This window comes from Carassius carassius, chromosome 34 (genome assembly GCF_963082965.1).
Source record: "Carassius carassius chromosome 34, fCarCar2.1, whole genome shotgun sequence".
NCBI classification, from domain to species: domain Eukaryota; kingdom Metazoa; phylum Chordata; class Actinopteri; order Cypriniformes; family Cyprinidae; genus Carassius; species Carassius carassius.
The window spans coordinates 4,179,570-4,196,138 of record NC_081788.1 but is presented as its reverse complement, the minus strand read 5'-3'; the positions used below and the strand labels follow the sequence as shown (position 1 = coordinate 4,196,138).

Genomic DNA, 16,569 nt, shown 5'->3' with positions numbered 1-16,569 from the left:
CAAGCAGAAGCATCAGGATAAAGTTAAGTATTAAATGAAACTTGCTCAATAAAATAAATGTCAAAATGCCACTTATACAATACAATCAGCATTTACCAGTACTTAAATAGTTACTCCACCCCAAAATGAAAATCTTACCCTCGTGTCGTTCCAAACCCGTAAAAGCTTCGTTCGTCTTTGGAACACAATTTAAGATATTTTGGATGCAACCGGGAAGATTGTGACTGTCCCATAGACTCTCCAGTAAATACCACTGTCAAGGCCCAGAAAAGTATGAAAGACATCTCAGTGGTTCAACCGTAACGTTATGAAGCGAACGACAATACTTTTTGTATGCAAAGAAAACTAAAATAAGGATTTATTCAACAATTAGTCTCCTCTGCGTCAGTGTAGTGCCATTTTTGGAGAGTATCTGTTGGACACACACTACATAGCCTGTTCTGTGTCAGCTGGGTCACATGGACACGCTTTCTATGTTTATTTACGCTTTGATTTGAACGAAAACAGCGTATCCGTGTGGTGCGGCTGACATAATAAAAAATAATGACTTTGTTGAATAAAGTTGTTCTTTTTGTTTTCTTTGCATAAAAAAAGTATTACTATTAGTACTAAAAGTAGTACTATTCTGACAATTCTTTTCATACTTTTCTGGGCTTAGACATTGTTAATTGTTTGGCAGTCAGTGGGACAGACGCAAGCCTCCCGGTTCTCATTTGAAATATCTTAAATTGTGTTCAGACGACGAACAAAGCTTTTACGGGTTTGGGACGACATTAATCACTGTTAACAGTTAACAGTGATGAAGGACTACATTTCATTATGGGGTGGAGTAACCCTTTAAATAAGTAACCTTTTTCGCAAATGAAATTACTTAAGTAAAACTTGTTACCTTTGAACAAATTCAAGTGTGCAAAAGATGCCTGCTCCGGGGACGCACAATGTTGAGGTATGAATTCACAACCATCTGACCCTCAAATAGTCAAAAGCCACTGGGTGGACCTGAAATGAATAAATATAAGCATTAATGTAACCTACAATGCAGTATTTCAATATAAAATGTAATCTATATTACAAGTTTATCAAATTATTTAAATAATTAATACATTACCTAATAAAATCAGCTTCAGAGTCTTGAAGCATCGAACATTTCTCCACATCAGCTGCTATTCTTTGCACCTACAAGAAATAAAGAAAATAATCTTGTGATTTCTTTAAAGCATTATGTACTGTAAATGAGAGCAAAATTAACACCCAAAAAGTCATATATTTTAGAATAAACAAACTATTATAAATTATATAATTTATAATTATAAATTGTAATATTACATTGTAGAACTGTACCACCAATCAAATTAAATAATTAACAGTGCAACATTACAACTGTGTAATGACATGAAATTTGAAAATACAATTAATAAATGTTGGAAAAAAGCAATGCTACTTATTAAACCTGAAACTAATGCGTCATTAGGTGGCAGTAAATAACTTAATGAGGGAATCAACTGAGTCATTCATTGAACCGATCCGTTCAAAAAGATGAATCATTTAGCTAAAGTTTGAAGAAATTTGATTTGAGAATGAGCAAAATAGTTTTGCTTTGGTCTTTGTTTGGAACTGTATGCATTGATGAAATACAACAACAGTTAATATTGTGTCTAAAAAAGTAAGTAACTTGTTAACTAATTGTTTATTCAACTATGTATTTGCAATCGTGATACTCAGCAAAACAGCTAACTTGTGATGCTTTTTATATCATATGATATGAATAAACTCAACAGTTGAACATTTACCTCATGTATTTTCTGTGAGTTTATGTGTGCGGTTAAGCTTGTTTTGAAGTTGAATGAAACGTTAATATAATCAGAATCAGTCTCGCGTTTCGATGCTTCCTTTATTTTAAGTCAGGTAAACACTACTTTTAAATGCTCTCAATAAGAAAATTGTACTTCCAAAAATCGAACATTTGGCGTAACTTTGCTATGATAGCAATTCCCAGTTTATTGCACAGAAGTTACCAAGGCCACTAAATGTCAGGATAGGAGGCTATTGTGACATGAAATCGCTTATACATTAACTTAAATAAATACATTAACTCAAATAAATATAAAAGGATATATTTCTTAAGTATAATTAAGTGAATTTACCAGGAATTATGAATAAAGCCTCTTATCTTCAATCGTTCTCGGGCTGCTCCAGTCGGCTGGGTTTCAGATTTGAATGATGCGCGCAATCCCATAATGCCACACTACAAGTAAGTGCAAGTAAGTTAGTGTAAAAAGCAGGAACTACAGTGACAACACCTGCTTCTTGTAAATTAATTACAGTTGACGTGGAAATATACTGTTAACAACTGTAAAACCTTATTTGACCCATAATGCATTGCGAATTACAGCTGCATCTTGTCAAATGTTTATACAGTAAAATTCTGTTAAATTTTGCTGTAGAAACTACAGCAATTTTTTACAGTGCACATTAAAAATGAAATAGCTAATATACATGCATGATCTAACATAATGGTCATAGATAGATAGATAGATAGATAGACAGACAGACAGACAGACAGACAGACAGACAGACAGACAGACAGATAGATAGATAGATAGATAGATAGATAGATAGATAGATAGATAGATAGATAGATAGATAGATAGATAGATAGATAGATAGATAGATTGATTCAGACTCAGGCCATTCAGTTTTTCTTCCATGTCTCTACTCTCTCATCTATGATAATAGTCAATGTCTGAATCCTCTAATCTATACAGCAAATACTAAACACGTTGATTAGTTCGGAATAAATATACCAAATAGTAAGCTGCATTTCAATCATTATTTGCCAGTAACATAAAATAATCAGAAGGACTAACACATTTAATTGACGGAGGAAATTCATAGTTACACGCAATCTTGTTAATCTACAATATGACATAATAAAATGGCATATCAGGGTGATTTAATAACATATATGCTGGATGAAGTAGATTAAAAAAAATTACAAAATATAGCAGTAAGTTACAGTTGTGCTGATATTCAGTATAACGGCACTCTGTAGTTTATCATTATTGGCTGTTTTAAGCCATTCTGGGTTATTTCTGCTGTTCTATTTTAAACCTCACTGCCATACTTAGCAAGTGGGATAAAAATGGCACATGATTCAGACGTGATCACCATTTTTTGACTCTGAACTGGAACATATTCATCTAGGAGGCACTCCAGAGGCAGGCGCAGTGCTGTTGATGCCTCTGGCTGCGGGTAATGGCCTCGGTTGTGTGTGCCGAATGGACTTTGTAGCAGTAAAGTTTGTAGAGTATGTGCGCATCTGGCTCTTGTGTTACTTTCTTTGCTCTTCTTCTGCGTGGCTCGGAGGCACAGAGCGAGCTACATGCTGGACCTCAGGAGAGCGGTGGAATATTTATTCAGCCTACGTCCACTCTGACCTCTCGTGTTGCCCCCAGCAATGGGATGTCTAGTTGGACCGTTGAAACTAAATTTGCGGAGGTACTGTGGGGAGCAGCAAAGAGCTCAGAGCGCCACTGTCTGATGCATGACAAATAGTTGCTCTGCGCCGCTTTGTCCCTGGAGAGGGACACCGTATTTAGGATGTCACACGGTGAGCAGAGGCAGAGATAACAGAGACAAAGCAGGGGGGTCAGCTCAGATTACCTAGGAGACCACCTCCTTTAAAGGGTGCCATTTGTTCCTAAATCGACCTGACGACCCCCCTAATTACCAGCCAATTATATGGAATTCACTGCAATTCGCTGGTGCTTTAAACAGGAAAATTGCCTTTCATTCTCCGACCGCTCACCACATCCCACCTCTGAATTACTGCACGTGTAGCACAGTCTCAGGTACGAGGCGTTATTTGTGTGAGCCAAAACCAGCCCTCTGCTGCTAATGAAGTCGCATGCTCAGGTGAATGTTAATTAAGTGAAGGAACACGTGGCATCATTAAGCATTTAGGGCATAGTGGAGTGTATTTTAAAAAGGGTTCCCTAGTGCGGCCTGGCCTCGGTGAGATGACTTTAAACAAAACATTCTTTGAAAAACATCATGCTGGAACATGGAAATGCATCAGGCTAGTGAGAGTTAATGTTGCATCACTTTTTTTTTTTTCTTTTACTTTTTAGTTGATAAGAGTATTTAATATAAGTATAGTTTCAGAGGTTGCTTCAAAACTATTTAAAGAAAAAAAGTCAGCATAACGGTCCACCTGTGAACCTAACCATCATAAGCAGGAGATTAAGTAAAAATTTTGCAGAAGTGCGATTTTTATATTATTATTTTATTTATTTATTTTTAAATATGCCAACTATCTTGGGTTTGGACATATTTTTGGTCATAGAGTATATTACAAAAGTGCGTTCTATTAATATTTCAACTAAATTTGAAGCTAAATAAACGAAACAAAACAAAACAACAACAACAACAAAAGCATTAACACTGCATTTTTTCAAACCTCGAATGAAAATAAAAACATCTATAAGCACTTCTCTGCTTAATAACAGCGTTATTACAAGTTTTTACAGTTAGTAACTGCAATTATTATCATATTTAGCAAAATACAGAAAGGTTTATTACAACATTATCATGCCAATATGTGTATATGTTACACTGATTAAAACAGTAGAGCAACCATTTTACAATTATTTATATCTCATAAGTATACATAATAAGCATGTACTGTATATCCGTGTATTTGTATATTCTGACTTGCATACATTGTTCAGAGGTTTGTGAAGATGAGAAGATGCATTATTAGATTTGAAAATACAATCGAAACTCTACTTTGACTCAGAATGGACTTTCCCATTGTGTTGAAATGTAGCCTATATACATGATATATTTACGGTCATCTGCAGTTATGCAAGCATAATCTTTTCTTGAAAGCTGGAGTTCTTGTTGAACAAGTTCTTAATCACTTAAAAAATTGTTTTTTTTTTGTTTGTTTTTTTTTTTTTACTTACAAATACAGCCAAATGCTGTTTAGTCTCATTATGTACCTCTATAGAGTGGTACTATGCCGTCTCCAGTGGTTACTGGTGTAGGACCCCCGATAGTCTGGCCACCCATTGGAGAAGCAGGTCAGACCCCCTTTCCCAGAATTCTTAGAGCTGAGCCCATTGTTCGTCAGGCATTGAGCTGTGAGTGATTGTGGCCTGAGCAGGTTCTCAGCTCTGTTCTGCAGGAGAACCGGCTGCATTGTTCTTCACTGCACTCGTTACATTTATTCTACTGCCACATCTGTTTTCCTGCTTCCTTCCCACAGCACAGCTTGATGACTTCATCTTCAGACCCGTTTTTCTGCCCTGCGCGAAAAATCGAGAAAAAGAGAATGAATTGATGGATTTATTGATGAGTGTTTTTCTCTTCTCTTCGTTCTCCTCTTTTTGTTTTTTTTTTGTTGTTTTTTTTTGTAAAAGGAAATGCTGAGTGTTTAGGAAATTAAGAGAATTGATTGTACTATGGATAGTATCACTAATTCCCCTCTCTGCATTTATTATTATTTTGGGTCACACTTTATTTTAAGGTCCAATTCTCATTATTAACTAACCATTAACTATGACTTTTGCCTCAATTAAGTCCTAATTTGCTGCTTATTAATAGTTTATAAGGTAGTTGTTAAGTTTAGGGTATTGGGTAGGATTATGGATGTCATGCATCATATGCACTTTAATAAGCACTAATAAACAGCCAATATGTTAATAATAGGCATGCTAATAAGCAACTAGTTATTAGTGAGAATTAGACCCTATACTAAAGTGTTACCTTATTTTGTTTTTTTGTTTGTTCAGCTAAATTTCCATTAATTTTATGTGAAATAATAATAATAAAAATCATAATAAATCAATATATTATTATGTATATGTTATGTAAATATTGTTATTATAATTGTTGTTGTTTAAAAGTTTATTTAATAGTAATAATAATAATAATATGATCCAATACCTAATAATATTGATCTAATTTTCTATTATTATTATTATTATCATTACTACTACTACTATTTCTTTACTGACAATTGTTTTCTTTCAGTCACTGCCTACTCTGAGTTTATGGAATTTCATTTAAATTCCTGCTGTTCAAAACTATCCATTGCAATTACTTTTAGATATACTCTTTCTTTCAACTGCTTCGTTTCTCCAGTGAAGCTTTCATTACAAGGATAAAAACGCTCGAGCAAATTAGGTTGAGATCAATCTGGGCTCACCTCTGATGTGTTGTGTTGTGCGTTTCATCACTCTCGAGGAGGACTATGTGACTGCATTGACCAGGCAGGCCTTCATCAGTCATAGAGGATCATATTTACGTTAGTGATTTCTGACATTCTGAGAAGTTTTCCTGGCTTATGTTTAAGTGGGCTTGAACATAAGTGGATTGACCCCTGCTCGCAACAGAACCAAATAAATGCACAATTTAAAATGGTCTAATCGAACCTGACGTCTTATTCATTTTGTGGCCTTTCTTTTGCACCAATAAAATTCAGATCAGAGATTAGATGTGGCATATAGATGATGCTATGAAGGGAAAAAAACTGAAGTAAAAAAAAATATATATATATATAATAAGAAAGCTAATTTTGGAATTTCTGTAGAACTCAAAACCTCACAAAATGCTAAATTATTAAATAATTATAACATGTCTATTGTTAAACAGTGGAGGCTAAATAAGATTTGACTATTATATTATAGTACAATAAAAAATAATTTACATAATGTGCATTTAATTCAATGCACATTTAATGCAAGATACTGGCATTTGAAGATAAAAATAAATGTGCAAACATTTGCATTGATGAGTTTTCACTTCACACAGTGATTTGATTGTGATTGTGGCTCGAGTGATCCAGGGTCATGTTGGGGAAAAAAATGGTTGCTTTTCATTTTTAATGAGAATGTGTGCACAAATGTCTCCTTCTTACTACTTTGTGACATGCAGTACTATTGTTTTATTTAATTTTTGTAAATAGTAGGGAGCATATACTGTCGTTAGTACTGTAAGTATTCCATTCTGAACAGATTTTAAAGGAAGAAAGAGGCTGATGTTACTTCCAGTTAACTCATATCAGTGCATTGCATTGTGGGAAACATTATTTGATGCAGCGTGAACTCTTGCATGTCCCACATGTTGGCAAAAGTAGGCTATGCGGTCATTGTATGCAGAACATGTGCATGCTGCACACAGAGCTGAAGTGGAGCAGGCGTTCCTCCAGCTCCTGTATTGAGTCCTCAGTCTGGACTCCTTTAGCTCTCTCCTGCATTGCAGGTCAATGAGGCAGAACAGCGTGATTAGACGGCCCAGTGCTGCGACCCCGGCTAATACACTTGACCTGCTCGCCCGAGTCCACACATATGAGAAGAGCAGGTGCCCTGTAACAGTATGTCAGCATGTGTTCTGATCCAGTTTGGTGCCTCATGTACAGTACAGCAGTTAAATGTACACCAGTATCTGCTGTGAAATGTAGCCGTGACTTTATTTTGCCACTGAAAGAAGTCAACATTTTTGAGCTGCTCTTTTGCGAGATGGCTCATTTTGTACTGCAGCACTTCGACCTCGGCACAGTAATATCATTACTTCTGAAAACTCCCCCTCCCCCTTAACTTCTGTCAGTACAACCAACGTGAGGAGTTTTCAGGAGCGATGATATTACTGCGCCGAGGTCTGAGCCTGGTTTCTCCCAAGGTTTTTTTCTCCATTCTGTCACCGATGGAGTTTCGGTTCCTTGCCGCTGTCGCCTGTGGCTTGCTTAGTTGGGGTCACTTCATCTACAGCGATATCGTTGACTTGATTGCAAATAAATGCACAGACACTATTTAACTGAACAGAGATGACATAACTGAATCCAATGATGAACTGCCTTTAACTGTCATTTTGCATTATTGACACACTGTTTTCCTAATGAATGTTGTTCAGTTGCTTTGACGCAATGTATTTTGTTTAAAGCGCTATATAAATAAAGGTGAATTGACGACTTGAAGTGCTCTTCCTTATAGTTAACATTATAGTTATCACTTTTTATCCACTTTAATCCGCTTGTGTTACCATACTTACTGGTGTAACTACTCATGTAACCGTCTTTAAATAGGGAAAACATGGAAGTGTTTGGTAGCTTCTAAATTGAATGTTGCTAAGCTAAACACTAGCATAGTGGCGCCGCATGCTATAGTGATTGAGTGCACGCACTGAGACGGGAGAGGTACGTATCAACTCGTGTAAGCTGAGGGAAGAACATAGTGGAATATGGAAAAACTGTGGTGTTTTCCTTTAATTTAAATAAGTTCAGCAGAATGGTTCACTTATACTGAATGACTATAATTTATTTATTTATTTTTTACATTTTATTTTGATAAAAGCAATTTAAAACATTAAAGCAGACACTTTACTTGCATTTAATGTTTCCTGTCAATATAAAATCACTTTTGTAAATCTATTTTGATACGGTCCACCAACAATGACATCACTTCCTGGAGGATAATGTCATTAAGGAAATGACCTTTAGGTTGTAAACCATAAAACAGTAATCACAGAAAAAAAAAGGCTTTGGGTTGAAATTCTGAGAAAAAATTAATAAATAAGAAAAATATATCATTAAAGTGATATGTGCAATTTGTAATAAATAAAAAAAATCGTGAGAAATGTTATCCAGTACATAAAGACATATTCGATGATAAAGAGGAATGACAAATAAGAGAAAATCGGAGTAATGGTGGCTAACAGCCGCAGAGTTTCATTCTGTACTCTTTGTACCAGCTCTGTTTTTTTCTCGCACTTGTTTGCCAGTTTCTTCTACTGTATCTTTACAACCCCCTCCACCACTACCCCCTCTCTCTCTCTCTCTCTCTCTCTCTCTTTCTCTGAAATCCTCCCTCCTTTTCCCACGTCCCTGTGCGCCGGCACGTCAGTGGCATGCTAACACTTTTGTCAGTGTGATTAATAGCATGCTGGATTGTCGTTAATTCACTGGCTAATGACTAAGAGCGGGGCCGGTCCAGGAGTAATCGGGTGATGTATAGGTGCGGAGTGCTCTCCGAACCAGAGGTGAAAATCATTTCCCCCAACTCGGATACCGTCGCAAGCCCAACCAATGGCTTTTCCTCTTAATAAAAATGAATGCATTTCTCTCTTTCTCTTCTGTAATTCCCACTGAGTAACTAAACGAGACTGTATAATACACCCAAACTCAGATGTTACTTCTTGGTAAGACAGACACAGAAATGAATCTAGAAAACACATTCTTTAGGTTCATACTGTTTTTCTGGGGCATCATGATGTACTGTACAGTAAGATCTATCTACTAATCCACACACTAAAATATTATTCACACAGCACCATATGCATGTATGGAGTCAAATATAATAAAAACATTGTGAAATATTATTACAGGATTTTAAAAAATCTTTTTTTGACAAAGCTGAATTTTACTCCATTCAGTTTCATATTATGCTTCAGAAATTATTCTATTATGCTGGTGTTTCTGTTACATGTTACTATTAATTTTTACTAAAATGGAAAGTTCACAAAGACATGCATAAGCAAAGCATTTATTTTTATATTTTTTTTCTAACAGTGATAAAGTATTCACTGTCACTTAATGAGCACCTGGCTGAGTATTATTCTCTTTTAAAACTTTACATACAAACACATACGTTTCGTACTAATTCCTTTTTGTTAGTTTTTTTCAATATGCTCATGTAGGCTGATGTTCTGCATAAAACATACAGTAGTAGTTATGATGATGTCGATCCATAATCAATGATTAATAGATACCTATATTCATTTTTTCATAATAACAGATTTTTATGTAGACGTTGAAAATCCATCTCTTTGCAAATAATCTTGCTTTGCTTACAGGAGCATGTTTAGTGCGATCTCCCCACTGGAATAAAACTGCTTTGATTGCAAACTGGAATAAATTATTGTAAAAAAAAATATGATTTATTGTTATCAGGGGTTTAAAATGAATGCTTATGGTGGCTCTGGTCTTGTGTAATGTCCATAATCTGGAGTAGTGAGAGAATCAGCAGCAGTGTTTATGGAGTAGATGGAGCATATGCTGTTCTGTCATTATCCAGACGTCTGAGACCTTCTGGCACTTATTAGCAAACCAAAGCCTTTTCCCACATCCACGGCCCCGTCTGCCTCCTCGCTCTCTCTCTCTCTCTCTCTCTGTTTGCCTCTTTCTTGCCCCCCATGGGTGATGTTTGCAACTCAATTTGGCAAATGTAAGTTAGTATTGATTATTATTAATATTTATCATGTTTGTGAAAATGTCTTTTCCCTGGTGCTATTAATCTGTTGTGTTAATAAATGTCTGCTCAAGGCCTTGCACTGCTCCCCGGGGAGCAAAGCAGACTAGAATGGCAATCAGGAGAGGCTGACAGGAACCAGACACACACACGCACACACACACACACACACACACACACACACACACACACACACACACACACACACACACACACACACACACACACACACACACACACACACAGCCAGATTCCTGCAGGCCCTAATATGACTTTGGTAACTGATTAGGCTTTGTAAACCCAGGTGTGGGGATTTAAACCTTCTAATTATGTGCATCAATTAAAGGTGTAAGAAATTGTTGGGCATGGTAGCATGCTGAATATTATTGTACAACCCCTTGGTTTTTTTTCATAACTCTCTGGTTTTACATTTTACAGCAAAGCGTTAATATATATATATATAAAATTATTATTTTTTGCAAGTTAAAAAAATATAATTAAACCATTCAAATCCAAACATACATCCTGATATTCATTTATTATATTATATTATATTAATTATATTATATTATATTATATTATATTATATTATATTATATTATATTATATTATATTATATTGAATATGTATTATTATATTATTATATTATATTGAATATTTCATATATTATATGAAATAAATAAAAAATACGAGAAAAAAAAAACAAACTAAAAAATGTAATACTATAATAGTATTATATAATAATAATAATAATAATAATAATAATGTATTGATATCATGCTTATTGGGCAAGATTTCTATGCGTAACCTTTATTCTGCACCCAGATGCTGTTGTGTTCATGATTTCTGCTGCACAATTTCCCAGTGTGATTCATTGAGCTCTTCTCTGAGATGAAGCTGCTGAAGTGTGGCAGTGCGCCGGCCGCTCGGCACAGATCAGTGTGTATTGACTGTTCAAACAGCCGAGGTGCTCGAGGTCACTTAGCACTCTCTCTTCAGCCGCTGGACAGACCGCACACACATATTGAGTTTGCACTGGCCAGCAGAGTACATCTACTCACTGACACTGTTACTGTGTGTGTGTGTGTGTGTGTGTGTGTGTGTGTGTGTGTGTGTGTGTGTGTGTGTGTGTGTGTGTGTGTCGGTGTGTCGGTGTGTGTGTGTGTGTGTGTGTGTGTGTGTCGGTGTCGGTGTGTGTGTGTGTGTGTGTCGGTGTGTGTGTGTGTGTGTGTGTGTGTGTCTGTGTGTGTCGGTGTGTGTGTGTGTGAGAGAGAGAGAGAGAGAGAGAGTATTGAATGGGACATGTAAAGGTGCTTTAATGGGCTTACGTACCAGAGTAAGTATGAGGGATCTCATCTTCCCCGTGACACTGACCTTTTAGAGAAATAAAAGTGCTACTTCACTTCACTTCAGGATTATTATTATTTTTATTTATTTTTTCAGTCACTGAAAGCTTGAAGCTTTTCCTTTTTTTGAATATCACAATACATGCTTTTTATTTATCTCCATAAAGTTCGTTCATTCATTCATTCATTCATTCATTCATTCGTTCATTCATTCATTCATTCGTTCATTCGTTCATTCGTTCGTTCATTCATTCATTCATTCATTCATTCATTTATTCATTCATTCATTCATTCATTTATATTGAATGATCTCTTCCTGACATCTCTCTAAAGAGAAACCCATACAAGCCCGTATAAATAGATTTTTACATTTTCTGAGGAAAATGTAAGCGCTGCTTGCCCTTGAAGAAAAACTTTGCCCCACAATGGTCATTTTGTATGGTTGCTAAGGTGTTGCTATGCACGATATTCTGGGAGGTTGCCAGATGTTTGTTATATTAATGTTAAGGTGTTCTGAGCATTGCTGTAGGAAATCTGAGGCGGAAAGAAAAAGATTGCTCTGCTTGTTTGTGGGGATGCATCTGGTCAGTTTTTGGGATAATAATAATAATATAAACAAAAAAATCTAAAATTATAGAAAATAAAATATTAATATTGTAACAATAATAAAAATCATCATAATAACAGTAAAGTTGTACAATTACTAAAATTCATGTATATGTATTTATGTCTTAATTTCTTTATTTTGATTTTTTTTACACTTTTTATTTTATTTTATTTTATTTATTTATTTATTTTTTGATGAAATTTGTTTGGTAAGATGATTGGCACACAATATGTTACCAAAGTCACAAAAAGAAATGAGTTTGTGTGGAGCAGCGTTTAATTCAAACCAAGTCATTCTGAGACACTGAAAACACAGGATCATGAGCTGTGTGTGTGTGTGTGTATGTGTGTTTGTTTGTGCTGGTGGGTGTAAAAACCCAGTGCTTCACTGTGAAACGTGCAGCGCAGATTTTTCTTTGAATTAATCACAGCCTTTGCAGTTTGATAACTGCACTAAGCCGTATCATGATTATGGTTTTATCTGAATTGATCATGAATCTGTAGTTGCTGGGTCATCATATGAGTCACGTACCAAAGCTAAACATTTAGCATTAAAACAATACTGAGCTTAAACACAATATTAATAATGATCCTAGCTTTAGCAAACACCACTAACTAGGTTTCTGGTGAGCTGTCAAAGAACCTCATAATGTCAATGAATTTGGAATCTGGGCTAAAGCCATATTTAGGATTTTATTGTTAGAAGATAGAAGATAGATTGTTAGAATTGTTACTCAAGCACAGATTCACTCCAGTGTGTTGAAATATCAATGTCAATGTCAATGTAATCCTTTATTTATATAGCGCTTTAAACAAAATACATTGTGTCAAAGCAACTGAACAACATTCATTAGGAAAACAGTGTCAATAATGAAAAAATGATAGTTAAAGGCAGTTCATCATTGGATTCAGTGATGTCATCTCTGTTCAGTTAAATAGTGTCTATGCATTTATTTGCAATCAAGTCAACGATATCGCTGTAGATGAAGTGTCCCCAACTAAGCAAGCCAGAGGTGACAGTGGCAAGGAACCGAAACTCCACCGGTGACAGAATGGAGAAAAAAACCTTGGGAGAAACCAGGCTCAGTTGGGGGGCCAGTTCTCCTCTGACCAGACGAAACCAGTAGTTCAATTCCAGGCTGCAGCAAAGTCAGATTGTGCAGAAGAATCATCTGTTTCCTGTGGTCTTGTTCTGGTGCTCCTCTGAGACAAGGTCTTTACAGGGGATCTGTATCTGGGGCTCTAGTTGTCCTGGTCTCCGCTGTCTTTCAGGGATGTAGAGGTCCTTTCTAGGTGCTGATCCAGCATCAATGGAATCAATGGAAATGTATGTAGGCCAAAAGCCTGAGATGGATGGCCTAGTACAGGACGAGGAGCACAGTGTCCACTCTATAGCGGCTTACAATAATAAAAGCCCCTGTTCTCCTGCTTAGGTGACGCTTTTACAATTTCTCAAATAAATCGGATGCCTTCATGTCTACGGGCCGGCTGCACAGAAGTTTCCAGTGGAATAACAAAGCTGAACAAGCGTATCATTGTGGCCACAACTCAGAGGGAAGAAGGACCCCCAAGGTGCGAATTAATGATGATGTAATCAGGATAAACAGTTCGCTATGAGAGCGAGAGCAAGCAGACATTCAGAAGAAGGCACTTCACTTCCTATCCGAAAACGTCAGAGCCTCAGTTTAAAATGCGTCCTTATTCTGTCCACCCATCTGGTAAATTGTCACTTGTGGCATGAAGTCTATATATATTCCCTAAGCAAACAATCTACAGATCTGAAAAGACCCTCAGAATTTTTGTAAGCAACACTTATAACTCTTAGACCTTAGATATGTGTTTGTAGCTTCTGAAAAAAAAAATACAATTAAAATAAAATATGTTTTGTTCATCAGATGTCGTTTAATTCACTCTTTCGGTCTAGCTATCTGTATCAGGCTTTTTAACTGGAGTATTTCATAGATTTTCCAACCCTTTCCATGGCTGTTGAAAATGTACTCGGGTCATATGCCAAAAATGAGAAGGGAAAAAAAGTTTTAATGGTTTGAAAACACTTTTGATTCTTGCGAACAGCACCAGATAGGCAGCGGTTATAAAACTTTAACTGATCTGTGAAAAGGGGAAGCTACTACTGGGCCAGATGTTCTTAAGTTAATTGCCTGGCTGCCTTGAGACTTCTATGAAAGTCTGATCATTAAAGAAATTGGTAAAACATTTCTTTGCCCTCAAAAATCTCAAGATGACGCAGGATCTGTTTTTAAAAGCTTTTCATTTTTTACTGTGGAGCTTTTTTTATGAAGCACTCCTTGATTGCTCAGAATTGTTGGTTTTTTAAAAAGGTTTTGTCTGAAACATTAGCATCTCCAGCCCCAAAACAACTTTTGCATACTGTAAGTGACCATGGGAAGCTACAACATAGTAATTACCAATAATGACAATTCTGTCATCAGTTACTCACTGTCATGTCGCTCCAAACCCACAAGACTTTCATTAGTTCTTGCAGTAGCTCAAACCTGCTTGCACAACATGCAAAAAAATTCATGAATAAATAAACCTTGCATGTTCTCATGCTTTAAGCAAGTACTTTTGTGCTTCCGCTTATCATTTTATATGATTCATGTGTGTTAATCAAAGGTTATATGTAAATAAAGCCTAAATTAAATCTGTTCATCGTATAAACTGGTCGTATCTCGTATACTGCATGGTTACACCATCAAACAATTTTTATAAAAAGTTTGTTTCACTTTAAAGAAACAGATTAGCTTGTAAAAGTTGTAAAAAAAAATGTCATGTCTTGTTTCATGAGCACTGTTAATGATAAACAAAAAGTAATATGATTTTTTTTTGTTCGGCATGTCAAACTTCATAAAGAAACTTTAAAAAGAATATTCATAAAGAATCGTACTGTTTCTTTATGAAGTTTGACCTGCTGAACACAAAAAAGTCATAAAAAAATAATTACAGTAGCACCACAGAATTACAGAAGAACCATAAAAAATACTAAGTTCAACAAATTGTTGTTACATTGTATAATGTGTGTTTTTTTTTTTTGGCACGTCCATTTGGGTGAATCACTCAACTTCCATTAACAATATCTTCATTTGTGTTTCGAAGATGATTGAGACTGAATAAATAATGACAGATTTTTTCATTTTTGGGTGACTTCAGAGAATCGGTTGCCTGGGACAATGATCAATTATGTAGTTTAGTGTTATCATACAAAATAATTGACCACAGAATGAGTGAAATATTTCTGAGCGTGGCGTAATAATGCATTTCAATTATTTTGTGTTAAAGTTTCCAAAGCTTTTCATGGAGAGCATTTCTTCTTGTTCAATCTCTACTGTTCTTTCTCTCTACCTTTTAACTGCCTGGGTGAAACCGCTGTCGTTTGACTTAAAGCCAACTACAATTTATACTTTTTCATGGCTTTGCTGTTGCTTATAAGTAAACAGTGTTGGAATGTGAGAGAAAGCAGTTTGGAGTCATAAACAGCGCTGGCAGGGGGGCCGAGTCTGGTTGATTGGAAGCACTCCTGCTGTAATTGTGGCCTGGTTAGACCTGATTGCTGGTCCTGTGTTTGGATAGCAAACTGCAGTGGTGCTGCTACAAATTACAGCGAGTCCATCCATGTGTACTTGAAGAGTTGTTGTCTTGAAGACCGGTCAAAGGCGTCATGTGTTTAAGAACATCGTTTCAGGTGAGATGTGCAGACCATGTGTTGGAGAAGAGACTGAATTTGGGTTAGTTCGCATCTCAAAGACTGACAACCCCTGTTCTGATGGTCCTTGCATGATATTAGAGGGCTTGCATGTGATTTGTGCTTTATGATACAAGACAAACCAATGCAGAGAGACATAACCTATTTTTAGCCGAGTTGTCCCTTTTGCAATCGTGAATGATAAGTACCGTAATTATGCTGTCAACAAAGATTGACAATGAACATAGATGGCTGGCAGTGGCGTCAGGCCACAGGGTCATTTGCTGCCATTATTTGAAAAATGATCAGACAGGAAATGGCGGTGACTATGAAATAGACGGCATCTTCTCTGCTGCGGTCTGTTTGAGTGAGAAATCATCTAGCTAACATGCATCCTTCATGAGTGTTTGTTTTCTGGTTTAGGCAGAGAATCCTATTCACAGATCAGTGCATTTCGCCATAGATATTAACCAGGAATAGAAAAACGAATGGTTTGGTTTGAATCGTTCATGCATGCTGCAATTGCTCGGTGATGTAAGTGGTCTCATGTTGGTCGAAGTGTATATATATATGTATATATATATATGCAAATGTTTATACACAGCTTGAGTAGCAAGATGGATGCATTTAAACTGCAGATACAGATGTATAAATAGGCCTCATTTTTTTG

General features: G+C 36.1%; 1 protein-coding gene and 1 long non-coding RNA gene across 7 annotated transcripts in view; one reads left to right on the top strand and one right to left on the bottom strand.

Moving 5' to 3' along the window:
- LOC132115339 (histone-lysine N-methyltransferase PRDM16-like) overlaps positions 1 to 16,569 on the top strand; it is a 211,278-nt gene that overhangs the window by 48,020 nt on the left and 146,689 nt on the right. The window lies entirely within an intron of this gene.
- On the bottom strand, positions 910 to 2,224 carry LOC132115079 (uncharacterized). Its single transcript, XR_009425405.1, has 3 exons — positions 2,145 to 2,224; positions 1,109 to 1,176; positions 910 to 999 (listed from the first exon to the last, which is right to left on the bottom strand). It is a non-coding gene; the product is annotated as an uncharacterized LOC132115079 (long non-coding RNA).